The sequence below is a fragment of the Phyllostomus discolor genome, chromosome 9 (genome assembly GCF_004126475.2).
Source record: "Phyllostomus discolor isolate MPI-MPIP mPhyDis1 chromosome 9, mPhyDis1.pri.v3, whole genome shotgun sequence".
Lineage (NCBI taxonomy): Eukaryota > Metazoa > Chordata > Mammalia > Chiroptera > Phyllostomidae > Phyllostomus > Phyllostomus discolor.
This window is the reverse complement of record NC_040911.2, coordinates 34,057,428-34,080,733: the sequence shown is the minus strand read 5'-3', so window position 1 is coordinate 34,080,733 and position 23,306 is coordinate 34,057,428. Positions and strand designations below refer to the sequence as shown.

The 23,306-nt window shown below is 37.5% G+C and overlaps 1 long non-coding RNA gene across 1 annotated transcript; it reads right to left on the bottom strand.

The window, feature by feature from the left end:
- Nucleotides 1–1,546: 1,546 nt before the first annotated feature.
- On the bottom strand, nucleotides 1,547–20,779 carry LOC118496691. Its single transcript, XR_004899248.1, has 2 exons — nucleotides 20,345–20,779; nucleotides 1,547–2,427 (listed from the first exon to the last, which is right to left on the bottom strand). It is a non-coding gene; the product is annotated as an uncharacterized LOC118496691 (long non-coding RNA).
- Nucleotides 20,780–23,306: the final 2,527 nt, after the last annotated feature.

Below are 23,306 nucleotides of genomic sequence, written 5' to 3'. Positions count from 1 at the left end.
CCCTGTAGCATAAAATTTCCAAGGTCCACTTATGTAATAGCACCTGTCACTATTTAACTTTTATTATCAAATAATATTCCAGTGTAGGAATACACCACTTTGTTTATCCACTTACAGTTGATTGACATTTTGTCTGTTTTTCCTTCTTGACAATTATGAATAATAATAATGCTTCTGTGAAGAATTATATACAAGTTCTCACATGGATATATATTTCATCTCTTTTATATAACAAGGAGTAGAATTGCTGAGTTATATGCTAACACTCTGTTTAAATTTTTGAGAAACCCCCCAACTTTTTTCCAGTGGCTCTCCCATTTTATATTCCTACCAACTGAGCCACTTTTAAAGCCTAATGTTCATTCTTTAAAAAAACTTGGTAGCTTTGCATATCACCTGTCATTTTACACCTATTAATGTGACTGGCCAAGAAGCCATGTTAATAATAAGGCTACTGAAGGAAATTATTATCACACATTAACTCACTAAAATGTTACATTTAACATCTTCCATCACTTTCTTTGCTTTTGAAAATCCAGTCACACTCCTGGTCTATCCTTCAGTTATAATTCATGTTTTCTCTCTCTGAACCTTATTCAACTGTGTTCTGGATGTGAGAAAACAATCCATGGTAACTGTGCATTAGTTATCATAATGCTAGTGGCTTTAACATTATGTAAGTCTGACTTTGTAGTCAGACTTTGTAAGTCTGTTTAACTATCTCCCTATTGCTTTTATAAATGTAGCCTGTAGTTCCACAGTTAGAGTGTGAGAAGAAAATGTATAGATAAAGCCTAACAACAAAGTGGAACAAGAACCAATTTTTTTTTGAAATCATATTTTGTTATGTTATTCATCGTCCAAAAAAGTAAACAAAAGCAAAACTTAGTCATAAGCAGACTTGCACAGGTGTTCTTTGTAATTTGTAAAATCCACACAGTTGTATCTCTTAATGCTTTGAAAGATATATTTTGTGTAATATGACAATAAGGTAATATTTCTTATTTTTAATATGAATTACAATTGAACTATGTGATTGACTATTACTTCATTTCTGTAATTAGTGTTGGAAAGCTATCTACTTGTTGTAATGCTTCTAAAAATTCTACTTCTGGAATTCCTCTTTTGGTTTTGTCTTCAGAGCCCACACAGTGCTTGTAAAGCAATCCCACAATTATTTATCGGGTGTCAACCATCTGCAAGGCACCACGCTAAGCATTCCATTGAAAGGAATTTTAGAAGCTATTATTCTTTTGAATGTGCTCATTGAAAGCGAATATTACTCCATGGATGGCAGATTTTATTTGGGGAAATGGTCAAAAGTTATTCCAAGTCAGTTCTGATGGATGGGGTGGGTAATATCCATCAAGCATGATGACATCCTTAATGGTCAAAATTACATGTGACTATAAATTTATGAGGCTGATTTTCTTGTGTGCTTCATTAACCAGATTTGAAGAAAATTGCACAAGAGGAGTTCTGGCTACATTCAGAGTAGTGGTGGCTACGGCGAGGGGTGCAGTGCCAGAGTAACTATTTTGATGAATGGCACTCTTTGGATGCATTACTGATGGCATGTTTTTAAAACACTCATTGCTTATGGTCCCACATTACAGAGTGCCAAAAAATACTAGACCATGTAAAAATTTAGCCACATCTATAACCAGGATAATGTCGTTTTCTGGTGGCTGTGCTTTCATTTTTGACAAATGTAAAAGACAATGGATAACACATGTGAATTGTTCTTTGCCATAGCCAGAAAGGAGGTGGGGTTTGATTGTCATCTGTTCTAACAAAGGCATTGACCTGGAGAAAATCATTTCAACTGACAGGTACCTCTTCAGTGTATGGCTTATAGAACCTCCTTCAGCTGGCACGACTTATAGAAGTAGTCACAGAAAGAGATCTTGGCTGTTATCATTTGTTACAAAATTGAAGCTAGTTTAATAGGGTTGGAAAGGAATAATTTATGGTTGAGAGCAGTGTGTGCTGACTACTCACTGCATTCTGTGTCTCTCCCAGCGTCTTTGGACTATGTTCAATCTGAAAGCTTCTCTTTCATCACCTAGTCCAAGAATTGGAGATAGGATATATTCGTTCTCCAGGGCCGCAGTAACAAATGACCACAAATTGGGTGGCTTAAAACAACAAGAATTTATGGTCTCACAGTTCCTGCGGCCTGAGGTCTGAAATCAAGGTGTCAGCAGGATTTATTCCTTTTGGAGGCTGAGGAGGAATTTGTTCTATGGCTCCTTCCCAGTTTCTTGTGGTTCTTGGGAATCCTTGGCATTCTTTGGCTTGTAGACGCCTCACTCCGTTCTCTGTCATCATCGTGAGAGTTCTTCCCTGGGTGTCTGTGTCCAAATTTCCCTCTTCTCATAAGGACACCGATCATTGGATTTGGGCCAGCAAGCTAGGATTGGGGACCTGAAATGAAAATTAACTGATTCTTATTTGCTACTTCATGCACGTAGAGAATCTGATGACTGATGACTAATTTATCTGTCTACTTCAACTTCTAGCAGAGAAACTTAGATCCGATAGACATTTTCTAATAATTATTGAATAATGGATTGTAGAGCAGTAAGCTCTAAAAATATTTAAGCTCAGTCATGGGAAAACTTGTTATTCTTTTTATCTCCGAGTATTGGGGATAAAGTTGATATAGAACAAGTCACAGTTGCTCACAGGATTGACATCAACTCCATAGAATAGGGAACTACACCTGGGACGCCTCACTTATTTCCCAGACTCTGATGCTATTAAAGGTCTTTAGATGTTTTGTTTCATCCTTCTGTGATAGCTGTGCTGGGGTGATGACATTTCATCTTGAATGTCTACAGGCTTGTTAGCAGAGACCCTGTCACCGCCAGGGATCACAGCATTTCTGTACTCAGTCCTTAGGGCACTGATCTCGGCTGTACAGCTGGACTCAGCAGCAGACACCACATGGTCTAACGTGACAAGCAGCTGGATCTCCAGCCAACAGGCAGAGTTATTTTCCTGAAATGAATGGCAGTTTGCAAAGCAGAGCAGGGGACGGCTTTTTCTTCTCTATGTCACTAAAATCAGCTCAACTTCAGCAAGCACAGGCATTCAAAGATAATAGAACAGAAAAAGGTAGCTTAGTTCTGCAGCATGGAGCTAATGAATCTGTTTAGAACAGGTGAAAAGGAGCCAATCAATCTGCTTAATCTATTTCTGCAAAAATGAGCTGAGGTGACACTGAGTGTAAAGCAAACATAGAGACAGAGACAGACAGGAAAGGCAAAACACCCAAGTATGCAAGGGAACTTTTTTCAAAGTATTTTCAGACTTGCTCTCTGTAAGCAAAATTATCAATATAGCATGACTTTCACTTTCTTAACCATCTGTCTTTGTTGTAAGACAATGTCTCTGTCCCCAGAAGCTGAATATCAGGAGATGAGGAATAGAACGACTGCAGGCTTTAGACCAATGTTTGCTCTAAGACTTGAAATCATCAAGGAGTTGCAACTTTGTTTCAAGCTGAAATAGCCATCCATCCCGTCCTCAATTTTGAGTAATGCTATTGGCAGTGTTAGGGACATCTGCACCTATATTTCCAACGAGAGTAAAATGTCAGCTAGTCAAAGGATTCTTTTCCCGTTTTTTTGTTAGTCTCTGTTTTTTGGCACTTAAAGCCACCAGAGGCGAAATATATAGCTTTCCTTAACTTTATGTCTGAGTGAATCTTTTGAAACTTTTTTTCAAAAGTATTCCAACCATCATGCTCCTCGCTCCTAGTGAGAGATGAATGAATGAGAAAATTTTTTCTTCAGTAAAGTATTGTACATTTTAGAGTTCATTTACACAAAGCCATTTGAATTTGCCAACTGAGTCAAAAGACAACTAAATAGCACATGAAATGTTTGCTTTATAATTATGGATACAGAATCATTGCTTGTAGTCCTGAATCTTTTTGAGGTGCCTGATATTTGGAATGACAAACAATGCATGGGAGCAAAATAACTGTAACTCTACCCAAGAAGAGACAACCTCAGTGGAAAGTAGAATATTGGATTAGGAATATTCTGCTTCATTATTAAAGGATGGAAAGAAGCAGCAAACAGCAGAAATCTGCCATTAATAAAAATTCTGACCTGGTATCATAAGACTAGGTCTTACCAGAGATATATTGCTTTCACTGGTTGAAGAAGAGGGTCTCAAAGAGGAATAGAGTGGAATAAATGGTGACGGACAGAGGCTTGACTGGGGATGGTGAACACACAATACAGTATACAGATGATGTATTACAGACTTGTACACCTGAAACCTATATAATTTTATTAACCAATGTCACCCCAATGAATTCAATAAACAAGAGAGAAAAACAATCAGAAACAAGCCATGGTTATATTTGGGCCATTATACACTTTAAAGCAGAGTCTATTTTAAGGTAAATTTAGAAAAATAATAGAAGGTCTCTCACAGGTAACTCGTTCATTGAGACTGTTCCAAGTGGGACTTGAACAGGCAAAAAACACACATCATTTCAGAAAACACACAGAATTAAATGAACATGAGTGTGTGCTGTACCACAGAAAAAAATATTTATAGAATGGATAGTTAAAACCAAATTTTGTATCTTGGAAAAGATAGTAAAACTGTTTGAAAGCAGATAAACTTTGGTAAGTCTGATAAAAAAGAGAAAAGATAAAATATATCAATAGCATGATGAGTAGAGTCTTTAACTGCATTTATTAAGAGGATAAAAGTATTAAAGTGCATAAAATGTGTATATATCAATACACTGGAAAACCTAGAAAGAGTGTCACTGCCTCCCCTTGGAATGTCTGTATTACCAAAATTGACCATAGAAAAGTTAATAAATGTAAAAAAATCTCTTAAAAATGATAGTCACAGGCTGACAAGATAGGAGTCCAAATGACTTTGTGCGTAAGCTCTTCAAAACCAATTAAGAAAAGATAGTGTCTGATAGGAAAAACACAAAAGAGGAAAAGCTCTCAACTCACCTTAAACTACCATTATCCTGATCCCAAAACAGACACGTGAAAAGCACACAAAGTGCATGTAAATACACATGCAAAACACACACACACACACACACACACAGACACAAATCCTGTTCAAAAAGAACACAAAGGTAAATTTAAAGAATGAGGTGGGAGTGAAAATATTTTTAACATTAAAGCATGTAAAGTGATATGTACATAGGTTCTATACAGGGTAGGACAAAAGTAGGGTTACATGAAATATTTTCATGAGCTTATTCTTGTATTGTTGTTTATTAATTATTATATTGTTTTCATAAACAACTATAAACCTAATTTTGTCCAACACTGTGTAATAAAATATAGAAAATAATAAAAAGATACATACAAGAAAAAAATTTTATAAAGTTCTTCACTGATTCTTTTTTTTCTAAAGATTCTGTTTATTTACTGCTAGAGAGAAGGGGAGGGAGAAAGAGAGGGAGAAAATCATCAATATTTGGTTGCCTCTCACATGCCCCCTACTGGGGACCCAGCCGGAAACCCAGACATGTGCCCTGACCAAAATGGAACCAGCAACCCCTTGCTTCCCAGGTCAGCACTCAATCCATTGGGCCACACCAGCCAGGGCTTTGCTCATTCTTAATATCTTTAGAATATTAGGAATAGAAAAAAATTTCCTTAACCTGATAAAGGAAATCAGGTTAAAGAACCACACAAATTTTTGCAGGTTATCAAAAACCTACAAAATAATTATTTTTAATAATAAAATATTTGAAAAGTTATTATTACTATGGCAGGCACAAGGTATTTTGGTTGTTGTCATCATTAATATTCAGGAATGTTATTGGAGGTTTTTGATAAAGCAATAATACAAAAAAAAAGAGAAGGGTGTGGAAAACTACATGAGGAGGTGAGATAAAACAGGCTGATTTAGAGTCTAAGACTTTCTACCTAAATATACAACTGAAAACACAGAAGAGCAGAAAGAGGGTCAACATAGAAAATTAAGCTTTCCCATAGTGCAGAAGAAGGGGGGTGGGGCTGGGTGGAAAGGGTGACGGGTTTAAGGGAAAAATGAACTCATAGGCATAGACAACAGTATAGTGATTACCAGAGGGAATGGGGGTGGGGGGGTTGTTACAAGTGGAATAGAGTGGAATACATGGTGACGCACAGAGGCTTGACTAGGGGTGGTGAACACACAATACAGTACACAGATGATATATTATAGACTTGTACACCTGAAACCTATATAATTTTATTAACCAATGTCACCCCAATGAATTCAATAAACAAGAGAGAAAAACAATCAGAAAATTCAACAAAAGGAAAAACATACCATGCAGAGTGTAAAACCACTAATTATCTAGGGATTAGGAATAAACAGCAGCCTACTTGGTGCATATTTAAAAAGCTTGCTCCAGTCACTGGCTGGTTAGCTCAGTTGGTTAGAGTGTGGTGCTCATAAAAAGCTTGCTCCAGAACAATGTGATAAAAATAATGAGGTATGTGTAGTAAACAGTGCCTGGTTCCGCAGTGGTGGGACAGCTGTACACTCCCCTCAATAGTGCATGAGATGGTCAGTTTCTCCCCAGTACTTGATCCTGCCTTACTGGTTTTAATGTGCATTTCCTTGACAACTAATGAGATTGGAACTTTGTTTCATAACTTTTATTTTGAGGTCTGTAGGTAAGCTGGACTGACTTTTCTGTATAGTATGAGATAGATTTCAATATTTTCTACTAAACATACATCACACTGGTCCGGAACCATTTATTTAAAAAAACCATTTTACCTCTCTGTATCACTGTATCACCTTGCCTGTAAATCAGCTTGCCATTTTGGTGTGAGTGTATTTTTGGGTTTTATTATGTTCTACTGGCCTACTTGTTTATCCTTAAAGTAATTTCACACTATTTTAATTGTGATAACTTTGTAGTTAAGTCTGAGATATAATAATGTAAATCTTCCAACTTTGTTCCTATTTAAGACTGCCCTAACTCTTTGGGGACCTTTTAATTTTTTTCCACAGTTTTAAGTGAGATTGTCCCTTTTAAGAAATGACTCTATAAACTGGACAAGGATTGCATTTGATTTAAGAATAAATTAGGAAAAATTGATATCTTTAATACATTGAATCTTATAATACATTTACAGTATTAAGGTCTTAATTTCTCTAAATAGTTTTATAGATTTCTGTCTATAGACATATTTTGTTGATTTATTGCTAAGTGCTTAATATTTTTGATGTCATTGTTAACAATGTTTTTCTATTTTATTTCCAGTTGTTTGTTGCTTTATATGGAAATAATATTGACCTTGTGTCTAACGGACTCGATAAATGCACTTATTAATTCTAATGGTTGTCTATAGAATATTTTGGATTTTCTACATCAACAATGACAAATTTTAAGTATTCTTTTCCAATACTTATATCTTTTAATTCATTCTTTTGCCTTATTGCACCAGGAGCTTCCATACAAAGTTAGACTGAAGTGATTACAGTGGCAAAACTTGTTTTATTATTATACTCAAGAGGAAAGATTTTAATATTTCATTATTAAGTTTGATGATAGCTATAAGAATTTTGTGGGTTTCATTATCAGATTAGAGAAGTTTTCTTCCATTCTTTGCTAATTTTCTAGCAGTTGCAATCATAAACAAATATTAGATTTTATTAAATGCCTTTTTAAATTAGTTAACCATAGGATTTTTCTTTTTTATTTAGTTAATGGTGAATTATAGTAATTGACTTTCAAATATTAAGCCAAATTAGATTGGAATTAACCCAATTCTGTAAGTTTTGATAGGTATAATCCATATAAACAGAACTTTTTTAGGGTCCTGAAAATTTTTGAGAATGCAAAGGCTCCTGAAACCAAAGAGTGCAGAGGCTGCTGAACTAATAATTATCTTTCAAATTGAAGGAATATTTTTGTCATGCCAGGGTGAGAGGAGGTGATAGAGCAATTAGGTATTTGTGATCTTTTTTAAACTGAGATATAATTTTTATTAAGATATATATCATTATATAAATTTCAGGTATATAACATAATGACTTGCTATGCATGTACATTGTGAAAAGTTCACCATAGTGTGGTGAGCATTATGTATGGTGATATTACCAATATCATACATAACTTATACATTTTTTCTTGTGATGAGAACTTTTAAGATTTACTGTCTTAACTTTCAAATATACAATTAGAAAGTACTTATTTTTTTAATTTTAATCAGTAAAGACTCTCACATTCCAGCCTCAAATATTAAACAAATAGTGCTTCACTTCCCCCTCCCCAACTATTACTTTATTAGAGGAAAGTGTTTTGCACTGGGTGGTTCTATATGTGTTAGGATCGATATGACAGTGTGACTGTGTGGTGGACAAACTGTGACAGCATGAATATGAAATGCTCTGGCACTTTTGTCCTCCACCTGAGTGCTTTTCGGAGGTTAATAAAGTTCTATCTAAGCAGAGTTGAGGAATGCTTCGGTACCAAATCACTCTCACCTACCAATATTCTGATAAGCTAAAATGAAACAAATCTCAGCCAGCCAGTATTTCTCAGGGCCTGTATGAAGCTTTCCGAAATGATTAGAAATATGCTGAGCAAAACCATACTAAGGGACCTATCAAACTGAATACATTTGAAAAATAACAAGAGGTGTTTGTCAAATGCATGCATATGGTACCTTGATAAAATCATTTTGTCATTTTTCCATCTTCACTTTTTTCTCTTGACTATTTGCAGATGAAAGAAAACATTAAATTCCTCTTGGACACATCATAAGTGACTCTCCGCTTTCCAATGGCAGGGAAAAACATACCATGTAGTAAATAATAGGTTTATCCTCCAGTTAGGATTTTGCTTTCCTTTATTTAAACCTGAATGTGTATTACTATGACATCATTTTTATGTTCAAATGGAAGTTAAAGACATAACTGTTGGTTTTCTGATATTTATTTGATTTGTGTATCTCCAAAATGAGTTTTTCTTTCCTTGTAGGAAGTTTTAAAAATTATAAGGGAAAAATATATGTCTTTTGGCCAATTCTCAAATTTTGATCCTATTCTAGGAAGACCTGAAACTTGAAACTTTATGCATTATAAAATACAAAGGGTGTGATGGTTTTTTAATGTAATTGAATATATGAAAATTAACCAGATAAATTAATGGAGATTTTACTACCATTTAGTGAAACTGAGTTGTAAAGTTCATCAATTTTATAATAAAGAGATTGATGATAAAATATTTCCTGAAATTCTCTATAAATTCAAAAAAATATGTATTAGTAACACCTCAGGAGAAATACATAAATAGGTGACAGTTTTTAAAAATATTCTTTCAGTTAAAATTGAACTAGTCCTTTTTACGTGGTAAGGTGAAACAAATAAACCATGCCAGCAAATAAAACCATGCCAACAAACAAAAACAAGTGCAAGGCTAACTTATGAATTCTGAAAGCTGGTTTTGCCCCAAGAGTTAACTGTAAATTCAGGGCTTGTTAAGGACAGGTCTAATATAAATACTAGGACTTCACATTAAAGGGATCCCTTGGGTCCCCCTCTGGGGTAAACTTGAACTCGCCAAGGATCACTGAAGAATGTTTGCAGAATATGTTCATCAGAAAATTGAACCGTTGAGAATCCCTAAGGCAGGAAAAGTACTTCACATTCAGGCAAGTTTGGTAACTACTGAACACTGGGAAATACACCTCATGGAGTTTCGAATGCCCATTAGTCCATCATGATCTCTGAAAACCTTTCCAGGGAAGAATTCTGTTTGATTTCATGTAGCTCAGCATGTCTCCACATTTATACTACTGATGAGCCCTATTTCATGTAATTTCTATAAAATATTCTTGTAATTCATGTTCTGAAGAACACATTTTCAGAAATATTGACCCAGGATAAGAATCTGCCTCTTGGGACTACTCCCAGCTGGGAAAGAGGCAGGTGACTCCCCCCAAGTAATTCTCTGAACTAAGTAGCTCTGGGAGAGCCTTTCACCTCATTCTATTTGTCCTGCCTCTGCTTGCCTTGCTGCAACCCCACAGCAAGTGTTATTATAATTCCTCTGAGCTCAACAATGTTGTCATGGTCCTTTCTGCCTTGATTTCTGTGCAACTGTAATATTTCATACTAAAGTAATTTGTGTAGTGATTAACTACTTAGGTAAAATAGATAAACTGGAAAGAACCTAAGTCTTTGACCAGGAAGGTCAGAGCTAGTGCCCTTGTCACTTGCCTAAAGTTCTACAACCGATTAAACATTTTATGGGGAAGTAGAATTTAATAGGAAGCTGTAGCCGTCATTGTGCTGTATTTGGATCAGATTATGTTACCTTTAAAGTGGAAAGTCAATTCCAACCCTGAGTGGTTTTATTTCTAAAATGGGAGAGGAAAGAAAAAATGTCAGCTGTGGTAGAAAACAAAGATAATATGCGATAGAAAGTCCAAAATCAAAGCTGTCCTGCTATGTATTGCTTTGTAGATGGTAGTAGCAAAGCATACAATTATAGTCTTCAGGCCAACGATATAACATCTCAGGCTTACATGCCATTAGTCAGATGCCAAGCGAATTGCTTGCCATGGGCATTTGGATACCCCCTCAAGTTTACTTATGTGACTGTTAGAAAAAGAATTGCTTGTGAACTCATTAATTCATTTCCATATGACCTCACAGTGAAACATGTTCACATCTGCTGGTTGTTATCCTCGATCCTCAGTTTTAATGGGTACTCCCCACTTGGAATTTAACCATTTGCTTTATGTAAAAATTGTCATCACATCCTGGTCCTTATGTTTCTTTTTCGTTAAGCACTAATTTTAAAACACTCTCCTATTTATTTCAGTATCATAAAAGTCAAAGTTTAACTCAACCGAAATGAAGATAAGCCTGCTCCCCAATGTTTCCCTTCTTCTTTAGGTGCTCCATCAGTCTTCCGTTTACACCCTTATGACTCAGATACAGTTCCATAAACACCTACCTCTCGTTTGGCTCCCTTTGGCTACTTGTCATTTGTTCGTGGCACATGATGATAAGCACCACCATCACTATTATCATCTACCACAAATAGGCGTTGAGCACTTGCAGGGTGGGCGCCAGTAGAGGAAGCCTGCTCCAGTACAGCACAGAGAGCACATGCGCTCCTAGATGAAGCCAGGAAGTGTGATATGGACATACACAAGCTTTGTTTGCCGCCCTTGCCGCCCTCCCCATGATTTGTCACCTGAAATTGCTCCAAACATGTAATTTCTTGAAGCTCTCCTTTCTACTTCTCCAAAATGTAAATAATACTCACGCCTGTCTCTCATCAATCCCTATGATTTTATGGGAAATCATACAACGAAGAGTAAAGCATTTTAGAAACAGTCACTGTATCAGAAGATGCTGTAGAATTCTCTTTTTTGCTATAATCCTCAACTACTGTTCACATTTTAACAGCCTTTCTTTCATTTCCATTCCAGGCCTCAAGAGCTGTCTTTCAATGCCAATATCACAAACAGAGAAGTAGAAAGTCCAGCCAAACAGCTGGGGCTCAAGGCCTGCATTTTGAAACATTACTCCTCTGAAAGCCTTGTTTTCCTCCTGAGAAGACTGGCTGGTTGACTAAATTAACTAAATTAACTGCTTGTTTTGGCAACATAAAGATAAAGCCTTAAATGGCTGAGAACAATAAAACCATATAGATGGGCTCATTTTCCTTTTTCTAGAATAATTACAGTTGTTAAACTGTGTGTCCTGTGATGTGCCTAAGTAAATTTAGTCAATTTAATTTTTTTAAACATCCAACCTGTTAAGGTGTTGAAGCACTGATTAAATTATTTATGGTAAACTTCTTGTTTGGTTTTAGTCCTTTGCAAGCAGTCCCTGTCTGTTCTGTCCACATTATTGGGGATTTCCTAGCTCCCTCCTTTCCTTCCTCTTCAGCCATCTCTTTTCTAGGACCCTGCCTCTCCCTCATCCCCAGGTACTTCCCATTTCATCACATGGTGGGTATTGGGCTCAGTCAGGACCAGCTGAGGCAAGGACAGAGCAGAAGGAGGGAAAGAATACAGACCCCACAGCAACTCCTCCCTCAAGCTGCCCAAACTCCTAATGATAATTTTGGTCTCATGTAATTCTCCAGCTCTGGCCACATTGCTTTATCCTCTGTCATGATCCTGCTCTAGTCTGTAACTCAGAACCTCCATCCTGCCTCAATTCTCTCACAAACTGTTGATGATACACTCATTCAAGCTGTTCTCTTACATAAACCTTCGCGTTGGCCTGCTGAGCTGGCCTGGGATCACAACGGTAAGGCTCCATTTTGCCTCCTGAGTTGAGGTGCCAAAAGCAGCACTTTTCAACCTTTGGTCTCACTTAAATTCCTGAACATGGGACACTCAGTCTAGACCACTCCTTCCTTCAAACTCTCCCCCAATTGGCTTTTTAAAGTATATTTTATTGATTACACTGCTATAGTTATCCCATTTTTTTCTCCCTTTTAGCCCTCTGTGCCCTGCATCCCCCTCCTTCTTGCAATTCCCCCACACACATTAGTTCATGTCCATGAGTCATACATACAAGTTCTTTGGCTTCTCCACTCCTTATACTATTCTTAACCTCCCCCTGTCTATTTTATCCCAATTGGCTTTTGGCCAAACTTTTTCTCCTCTCCCTGACCAATCCTTTTTTCTTTCTTCTGCTCTCCTCTTGCCCCCTGTCCCCTTCCATGTTGGTATTCCATTAATATCAATCCTCCCTTCATTGCTTCTTGCCCCGCAATCCTGCCCTGGGTGTTCTCACTCAAGATGACTACACTCTGTCCACATCTTCCTACTCAGCCCCAGATGTACATACTCAGTACCTTGTCAGATCAACCTTGCACAGGTCCAGGGGGATGATGAGCCAGTCATTGAAGAGACATTTTCCCTACAGTGGGAAGGATGACCAGAGCGCCTTACTTAGCTAGGTAAGTAAAGGCAGGCAGCACTTCTTCCTGGGGGCATGTGTGCAACAACAACTTTTAGGGGTTGCCTGTAGTTGTGTAGTCTAACAAATTATTGCCCAATGTAGTATATGAAATTAAAAGGACAGGCTGGTCTGTTTGCAGCAGAATCACAGGGGTTTTCTAGCAGGAAGAAGACTGAGGCCTCTGAGGCACTACCTGCAACACTGAAAACTGCAAAGTGTGCTAGAGGGGTGCCAGTCAGAGACCTGTGTGAGAAGAAGACACAGTTTTCCTGGAATAGCATGTCCAGTAGGCTGTGTCTTAGTCTGGGCTGCATAATGAGTAGCATAGCAGGATGGCTTGAGCAACACACATTTATTTCTCATGGATCTGGACGCTGGAAGTCTAATGTCAGGGTTCCAGCAGATGCAGTGTCTGTTGATCTGCTTCCTGGCTTGCAGATGGCCTTCTTCCTCTTGCATCTTCACATGGAAGAGAGCAGAGGGAGATCTCGTGTGTCCTCTTTCTATGAGGGCATCGATCCTATTGTGAGGGCACTACCCACATGACCTAGTCCAACCCTAACTACCTCCCCAAAGCCCCACTTTGAAATACCATGAAACTGGGGGTAGGATTACAATATATGAGTTTTGGGGGGAAGGGACTAAAACATTCAGTCTGAAGCAGCATCGTAAGATAGGTAGCAATTGGACAGGTCTTTTCCCTGAATCATAAGGGAAGATAGTGATGTTCTGGTTCCCAGAACTTATACCAGCCCAGCATTCCAGGAATGGAGGAAAGAGGAAAAGTTCTTTTCCTAACTCTCCAGGTCTCATTTATTTCTACAATCCTGCACCTATAAATTCTGAGGGATTTACAATGTCCTCACACTGGACATGGGGTTTTATGCAGCTGAAATTGTTTACATGACTCTCAGGCCTCCTATATTCTCAGCTCACACTCCAATGACTAATCTTGACTCATTCCTCAAAACTTTAGTCTATTCTGTTTTTCCCCAGAATGACAACTTTTATCACCTCTTCTGCTCTTGGGATAGGTAAGATTGCCTCTTAGATCTTCTCCCACAGTCCCCAGAACACTTTACTCACAATATAGTAACAGGGTTATTGTCTCTCACTTGATGTCATTTTGCTAAGAACAGAACCACACTTTATTCATCTCTATACCTCTAGCACTAAATAAGTGTCCTTTACTTGTTTGATGAATGAATGAATGAATGAATGAATGAATACAGGGAGGAGAAATCCATGCATTCCAACTTGGTCCTTCCTTATTTGTTAAAGGCGTATGCACTTGAAGAATGAGAGGAGCTCTAAGTCTGCACACAGTGCTGCTTATGACAGGGAAGGAAAGAGACTCAGTTGCAAACAGCCAATGCAGATCACAACTTTATTGTTTAATACATGGGTAATACCCAGACTACATTAATATGATTTACCTAGGACAGCCAAACAAATTAGATGAAGAGGGAAAACAAGATAGGTAGTATTTTAGTTGCTACGTACTATTTCCCACCCATTAGCTAGAAATTGAAAAATTCAGTAAGATGACTTGGTGGAAGTTGGAGTCACTGGAAAAAGCAAAAAATACTGATAAATTAAATAAAAATATAGGAAACACTGAGTTTGTATTATATATATGCTCCCTATGGCTCAGTTCCTTTGAAAGCCTTATACTTACTATTTTTCAATTGGGTTGTTTGTCTTCCTGGAGTGGAGTCGTGTGAGTTCTCTATATATTTTGGAGATCAAACCCTTGTCAGAGGTATCATTTGCAAATATATTTTCCCATATGGTTGGTACTCTTTTCATTTCACTGATGTTTTCTTTAGCTGTGCAGAAGCCTTTTAATTTGATTAAGTCCCATTTGTTTTTTCTTTCCTTTATGTCCCTTGTTTAGGGGACATATCAGTGAAAATAATGCTGCATGAAATATCTGAGATTTTCCAAACAACCCAATAAAAAAATGGGCAAAAGACCTCTACAGGCACTTCTCCAAGGAGGAAGACAGAGGGCCCAGAGACAACATGAAAAGATGCTCAGCATTGCTAGCCATCAGAGAGCTGCAAATTAAAACCACAATGAGATACCACTTCACACTGGTCAGAATGGCCATCATAACAAAATCAACAAACAACAAGTGCTGGTGAGGTTGTGGAGAAAAGGGAACCATAGTGCACTGTTGGTGGGAATGCAGACTGGTGCAGCCACTGTGGAAAACAGTATGGGTTTCCTCAGAAAACTAAAAATGAAACTGCTTTTTGACCTGGCAATCCCACTGCTGGGATTATGCCCTAAGAATCCTGAAATAGTAATTGAAAAGAACATATGCACCCCAATGTTCATAGCAGCACAATTTACAATGGCCAAGTGCTGGAAGCAACCTAAGTGCCCATCAGTAAATGAGTGGATCCAAAAACTGTGGCACATTTACACAATGGAATACTATGAAGCAGAAAAAAAGAAGGAGCTCCTACTCTTCACTGCAGCATGCTGGATCTGGAGAGCACTATGCTAAGTGAAATAAGCCAGGAGGTGAAAGAAAAATACCATATGATCTCCCTATAAGTAGAACCTAATCAACAAAACAAATAAGCAAGCAAAATAGAGCCAGAGGCATTGAAATAAAGAACAAACTGACAGTAATTAGAGGGGAGGTGGGAATGGATAATGGGGTGGGGTGGGAAGGGGAAGGGTCATCAAGGAACATATATAAAGGACACATAGACAAAGCCAAAGAGGAAAAGGATCAAAAGTGGGAGGCAGGGAAGGGCAGAGAAGGGGAAGTGGTAGACAACTGTACTTGAACAAGAATAAAAAATAGAAAGTCTTATACTTAGGTTAGGTGGAATAAATAAGAATTCACAAGTGATAATCCTATATATGAACTAATAAAATAACCACACATTTTCATCTACACATTAACAGTAATAGCAAATATTTACTATACATCTGTTCTATTGTTTTGGCAATATTTAGAGACAATGTAACACAGCTCCTATGTTTCTTTTTCATAAATTTTTCATTTATCCTCACAGTTTTAGCCAAACATTTAGTATATCAATTATGAAAAACTGGAATACTACTAGGTCGCAATGTATTATAAAAACAGTATTATCATCTATTGTCACTTCTCTCTGGCTTGTATGTTTTCATTCCTTCTTGCATTTTCTCAGTCCTTCTAAATTGCATAAATACATACTTATCATTTACCTTTTGTTCTGTGGCATACCCTTTATTGATTGTTATAAAACTTGAAGTTCCATACCAAGTTGAAGAAAATTGCCAAGGTTAGAAACACATTCTTCTTTTTTTATTTATTTTTATTTTTATTTTAATCAGTGTTCAAGTACAGATTTCTCCCCCCTACTCCCATTCCAGCCCACCCACCCAACCCTCCCCCTTCCCCTACCCGCCACCCCTAGTTTTTGTCCATGTGTCCTCCAAATTTGTTCCTGTAAACCCTACCCATTCCCCCTTAAACACATTCTTCTTATATGAGTTCAGAGAATCCTGAAACTCAAGGTCATTTTTTTTCAGGCAATCTGAATATTTCTAAAATTTTAAGCTAAAAAAACCCTACGAGAACAGACCTGTAAGTTGGATGGGATGTCTAACCTTAAATCCATCCACAATTCATTAATTCATTCTGGGTTCTGGGCAGGTCTCCTGGGGTTTTACTCAGAGAATTTTTATCAAGAGATCAGTAGTGTCTTTCTATTTATATACTACAGGGACATCTAAGCTTCAAAAATTGACCCACATGATGGAACTAGAATAATTTAAAAAATATTTTCAGACTGTAGTAATATGTGAATAGCAGTTAAGTTTTGCTGAAGATAAATTTTAAATGTATAAGGAACTGGGTCTCAGAAGCCAAGCTATTATAAATCCCCAAAGGGAGCGGCTCTATTGATTTAATCACAGGCACAGTGGAGAAACGTAACCTGCCCTTCAGGTGGACACAACTATACCTCAAAGAAATGAAAGAAGACTTTAATAATGAGAAAGGCAATATGATACCTAAGGCATCCATCCATTCATTCATTGTATAAACATTTAATGAATACCCATATAGGCCAGGCAGTTGATTGAAGACTTGGGAATGAAAAATTACTAAGATATGATTCCTGACCCAAAGAGCACAAAATGCCATAAGAGAGAATAAATCAGGTTGAGTGAGTATGAGGGTAAGGTATAATAATTTGAACAGAGTAAAAAAATAGTGAAAAATGACTGTATGAAGCACAGCAAAAGTTTCTGAGGACAACTGAACCTTTCTTCTGTACCAGGCTCCATTCTAAGTCATTTGTATACATTGATTCATTTTGTCTTCCTCATCCTCCATGACAGAAGTTATTTTGACTGTCCCATTTTATAGATGAGGAGACTGAACCTCAAAAGAGTTAAGTAATTTGAGCAAGGTCACAAAGCCAGTGAATAAAAATCCAGTGTTTGAACTAACTCATTCTGGCCTAACATGGTGTTATAATTGCAACAGTACACTGCTTCTCAATGCACACAACTGACACAATATTCATATTGAGAATACATGAGGAGTCCCTACAATCCAGAAAGAGGAAGACATCTCAAATGGAAAAACAGGTAAATTGCATGGCCAGAAATTTCTTACGAATCTGGAACAGCAAAAGAACATTCAAAGAGATGCTTAATCTGGTAGTGTTGAATGCACTTGAGACCACATATGTCTTCCATCCAGGTCATCCTGTTTCTATGCATACAACCCTGAGAAACTTTCATGTAGGAACACAAAGGAATATATTTAAAGTTGTTCACCACTTTGGAAAAGCATAAGGCCAGATCAACCTAAATGGATTTCAAAGGGAGAACATTAAAAAAATACATGTCTATGGAATAGTATGGAACTCAAAAATTAAGATGGTTTACCTATATGTGTAATAAATCTCAGAAACATGATGATGAATTAAAAATGTAAGCAAAAGACATATGCCTGTATGGCATATTCCTGAATGGTATAACAAAGGTAGGTAAAACCACACACATAATAACTGTAGCTGTGATCCACAGATATCCATATGCAAATAAAGGCATATGCAAAAAAATGTGTGAGGTGAGTGGGAAGAACACATTAAATGTACAGAATGTTCAGATACTTAGGAAAATCCTGAATGATAAACTCACCTTCTAAAATGTGATAAAATAAGAATAAGAATAATAGCAATAGCTTGTTATTGCAATAGCAATAGCAATAGCAAAGCAATAATAGCTTTATTAATGCTTGTTACTTCCCAGGTATTATTCCCAAGAACTGTAAAAGTATTAGCTCACAAAAATGAGTTAGGGACTATTGTTACTCTAATTTTACATTTGAGAAAAACTGGGCTAAAGAGGGTTAAGGATGTCTGTCTTGATCACAGAAATTTTAGCTGTTGAATATGAGACTTGAATCCAGCAATTTAATTGCATAGGCAGTGCTCTTAATTATTGTAGTTTTAATGACTACAATATATTGTATTGTAACCCAAACTAGTGATATGGTAGTAGTCAGAGAAAGTGCTCAAAAATTAAAATAAGATATGTCAGAATCTGTAAGATATTTTGGAGTGGGGAGGGCACGTCTGAGGCTCAATTACACATTGGGCATCTACAAATCATGATGAAGATCATCATGACAATGATGGTGAACAGCTCTCTGTTTCCACTGACCTCGTTCCTGGGATGAATTGAATTCAGCTGTGAAATGGGGAAATTGGGTAAAACATAAAAGGGTAGCAAAGATAGATCACATCTGTTATTTGGTGCCATTACATATGTAATCACACTTACATTCAACTTTGAAATAGGTATTACCAGTTTTTGCCACTCATTGTGGAGCTGTGACAAGAATTCATCTAATTCCTAGGTCAGTGATCTTCCCATTACATCATCTCTAAAATTCGTCAGGTGGCTCTTCCATCTAATGATTTACTTATATCAGTGTTTCTCTCTCTAGCTGGCAATGTACAAATTACACCCATCTATCTACTTTAAAAACTTAGTATGGATATGAAAGATAGCCTGACTCATGACCACACACACAAGAAATGCATTCTAAACCTTATAATTGTTCCCTTTAGTTTTCAGACAGGAACACTAAGTATCTTCATCATCAGATATGTTCTGATGCCTATTTGAGGTCGGATAAGTTCCCAATGATGTAGGGAGTCTTTCATTCTTTTGATAAGATATAAAATTTGTTAAAAAATGACTGATTTTCCATTTAATCTTGTTTCTACTTTCCTACTCATCTGAAAATGAGCAGGTTTTTAAACATGTGATCCATACCCCAGGACTTTCTCTTCCACTTCTGGGCACCTTCCTTCCCACCTACCACAAGCCGTCTCCTGAAACTGAACAAGTGTGAACTTTCTCTGTTTTTCTGGTGTTATTCTGTCTTGACATACAAAGCAAGTCTTTTCTATGATACTGAGGGAAAGGGGAAAGGAAAATAGATGGTTGTGGCTACTTTTCTACATTTATCAAAGCCCACTAGAATTTTTACCAGCTATGCAAATGCATAATAACATAATTAAAAGCAAAGGAGCTTTTCAAGTTAGAGAATTTTGAATGTGAATCCCAGATCCACCATTTACAATATGAGTGACTTTGGGCAGATAACTTTCCAAGCTTTATGCCACTTTAAAATGAGGATTTTAAATATATAACCTGTCTAAAATATTTGGCTGGTACATAAGAAGTCCTCAATGAATGGTTATCATTGTCATGATGTTAGCATCCAGAGTTTTTAGACTGAAAGGTACTTAATGCTCACACTAGTTACACCTGAACATTTTGTAAGAGAAGGGCAAAGTAGTACATCCAAGGTCACATAGCCGGCTATTAACTGAGCTGGGACTGGGACATAATCTTGACTCTGTTGTAGACTCCTTCTCTTTGAGGCCTCTCATTCTCTCCTGGTGTTTTCTAGTCTTTCAATGTCAGTGTCTCTTTTTCTGGTTTCTAACTCTTTACTCACACAAGTGTTTTTTTTCTACCAATGATGAATATTTTTCTGGTAGTACCCATGTGAGACCCATTTGGAATTATGATAACCCCAGCGTTCACTCTTTCTTGCTCTGTTTCTGTCATGTATGAACTTGCACATAGTATTTGGAGGTTTAAAAAAATCATAGGGTTATTTCTGGTTGATCATTGCTTTACAACCTTGAATTCTTCAGGCTTTATATAATTAATTTATCAGAAGAATGGTAATCTTGAAAGAAATTTCTTCTGAGCACAGGAGCATAGAAGCTAGGAAATTTTTGCAAGAAGTCGCCACAGTAACAAGCCTATGGCTGAGCATAGGTTTATTAGAAAGCAAAAAAACATGAAGACAGTATGCTGCATGCTGACTTCATCTTTATTAAACATTCATACTGGAAATGCTTACCTTGTCTACAGCCAAGATGTTATCCTTTGCAGAAGGAAAAAAATACAGCAACAAACCAGGAATCACTAAGCCAACATGCTGCAAGAGTTCCAATGCTTGGGGAAAGCAGTGTTATGTAAAATCTGCAAACATGTTAGTCTAAGCATTTTTGGCCTTCAATTTCAAATGCCTTGGGGCAGGGCAGGATGGTGAGGAGGCATCTCAGAGAAGAATGAATTGGCTTGCATTCTACCATGCAAAGAGATGTAAATAAAAATTGAAGGGGCTTTTATGCCACTGCCATCATGGTACCTGCGTCACTTGGCCTAATATGTTAAGAGGATTAGTGCTAAAGCTGCATGAACTTTGAAACAGCCCAATGAAGCTTTGTGCTTTCCAGCTGAAATTGGTCCTCAGCATGATCTCTCTGATTGTCAGGATTTTGGCAGCCTGACTAGGCTGCCAAATTCTCCAAAGCAAGGTCTCGTACCCTGGGTTTCAAAACTGCAGCCTCTTTTATTTAGTTTAGGTACAGGTGTAGAGAGCTAGAAGGGGAAGAAGCAGGGAGCAGCAAGGAGGTCAAGGTGAAAGCTCTAATCTCAAATATTCCTTCTTCATGCTTTCCCAGAGATCACATGGTTTAATCAAATTAAAGTTAAAAAACAAAAACACCCAGCTGTTGCATCCTGCTATGGCTTGAAGAGTCAAAAGAAAACCCCTCTCTCTATCCATTTTAACTAGAGGGGACTTCAGTGGGCATTAATGAAGCTTTCTTATAGGAACAAAGGCATCGTGCTGTGTGGTTCATGTGGAGAATAAGTTTGGAAAGAGAATGGGAACTAGCAGTAAAATGGCTCTCCCCCTAAGAAATACCTAAAATGACTACCTTTACACTTTAACTTAGCAGAAATGGAGTTTATCACCAACCACAGAGGTATGCTGAAGACTCTTCCCACCACAGGTTGATTACCACACAAGCTGAATGATGCTGGATGTCCAGGAAATAGAGGCAGACACATGTGTCTGGGCATCTCAGTGTCTCCACAGATATTTGACAACTCAAAGGCATACTGGTAGGACTGGCCGAAAACATACTCCCAGAAAACACAAGCTAAAAAAATCTCTTTTAAGGCATGCCACCTCCAGAGACAGCTTCAAGGGTGCCTTTTGCTGGGGATGCCAATGGTTTGGAATGAGTTTATATGAAACACATCATTCAGGAAGGCAGCTGGGGAACCTGTCCCTGTGACTCTCCTGGGTGTCCTTTGAAGCTCCTGCTTCTGCCTCAAGGATATCAAATGACTCGGACCTTTCTTTATCTCCCTAAGGGGAAAAGAATGAGAGAACTGCTTAAATACTTGAGCCAGCACTATATCACCATCACAAAAGACTGCAGCTGAGAATAGCAGTCAGTCCAGCAAAGAAAATTTTCAAAGAATCAGTAAAACTTTCCAACAGAGGAGAAGGTTCCTGCATTTGGAAGTTGTTTTCCACAAGGTGAGGATGATATGGATCATTTTAGCATACAAAGCAAGACAGGAAAAAAGGAAAGAAAGAAAAAGCCAAAAGCTACTTGATAGCTTTGCAGCATTAATCCAGAAATAACAAGGTTCTGTATTTTTATATTTCCTTCTGGTCTTTTGCCATGGCCAACAGGTTTGCGTAATGACTGTCATATTCTCTTTCTCCCATCCTGTGTCCAAGGGTACTAAGTGAATTCAAGAGGAAACCAAGAGCTGGTTTGATAAAATAGAAAATCAGTTGTAAAAGCAATGAAGTTTTTTAGAGGAAAACATATTTTATTTTTAACAAGTCTTGACTTCTCAGCTGAAGGAGCCATAAAGCAGGATCAATATCAGGGACTGGAATGCTTATGCTCACCACAGATGTATTTTCATTTATAATTATGTCATGTGAAGGGCATTACTGGGGCCACATTCTAACGCATTGGAACACCCACCAAGCCATACTACGTGATTGCTGCTAATGTAGTTGTTACCTCCCTTTGGGGAAGTTTCTTGCAAAAGAATTTTTTTTTCCTTTTTCTTTTTTTTTGCCAAAGCCAGCAAAGAAATCAAATGTATGCAGCATTGTTCAGGGGTTACTGAAAATCCGTACAATTTACATAGCTATTAAATTTATGTAGCTAATAAAATCCACCTTCCACATTTTCTTAGCTTTTAATTAAGAGTTTGGACCTTAAGAAAGTTGGCTGACTAACCAGGTAATTCTGAATTTCTGGCATCAGGGTAAACTAGCAAGTCTGTCTTTTGACGTCAACCCTCGATATGCCGCATGGCGCACGACCCGACTTGAAGTGTTTGAAAGATCCAAGAGGGATCTCTTTCCCTTTTACCCAAACATGTAGCCTTGTCCTATATCCGATGCTCTTCCCAAAGAGCAGGGGGAAAGGAGAGATTTCACAAGACTTAACTCTGAAAGACTGACTATATAAATAGATTATGGCCAGACCATATGTAAAAATAGAACTTTGACCCATGGCCAACAGCAACCTACCCAAGGAACTAACCTTTATTTATAATCATCAGCCCAGGTAGCCAGGCTACTATAAATCAGACTTGGAGGAAGTCAGACTACTATCTCTAATAACAATCTAGGAAGTCAAACAACAACTTTGGTAACAATCAGTCCCAAATGGCCAGGGCTTGATTAATAAATGACAGCTTCCTTAATTTTTGACCCTGCTTCCAACTTTGGACCAGCCAGGGAAAGCCTAATATTCATCCCCAACCAATCACATAAAATACTTTGCTTCTAGTTAGCCCATGAACACAAAAGTTCTCTATGTGATTCACTGAGTCTAGAGAAAAATAGCCATATTGTTATGATTTATACACTTGGAAAATGAGGCTAAAGCACATGCTTAGGATTCAAGTGGTGAATCAGCATTGAGTCAGGAAAAGAGAAACCACTCTATGTGTTTAAAACAGAGGGACATTCAGGAAAGACTACAGAGGAGCTG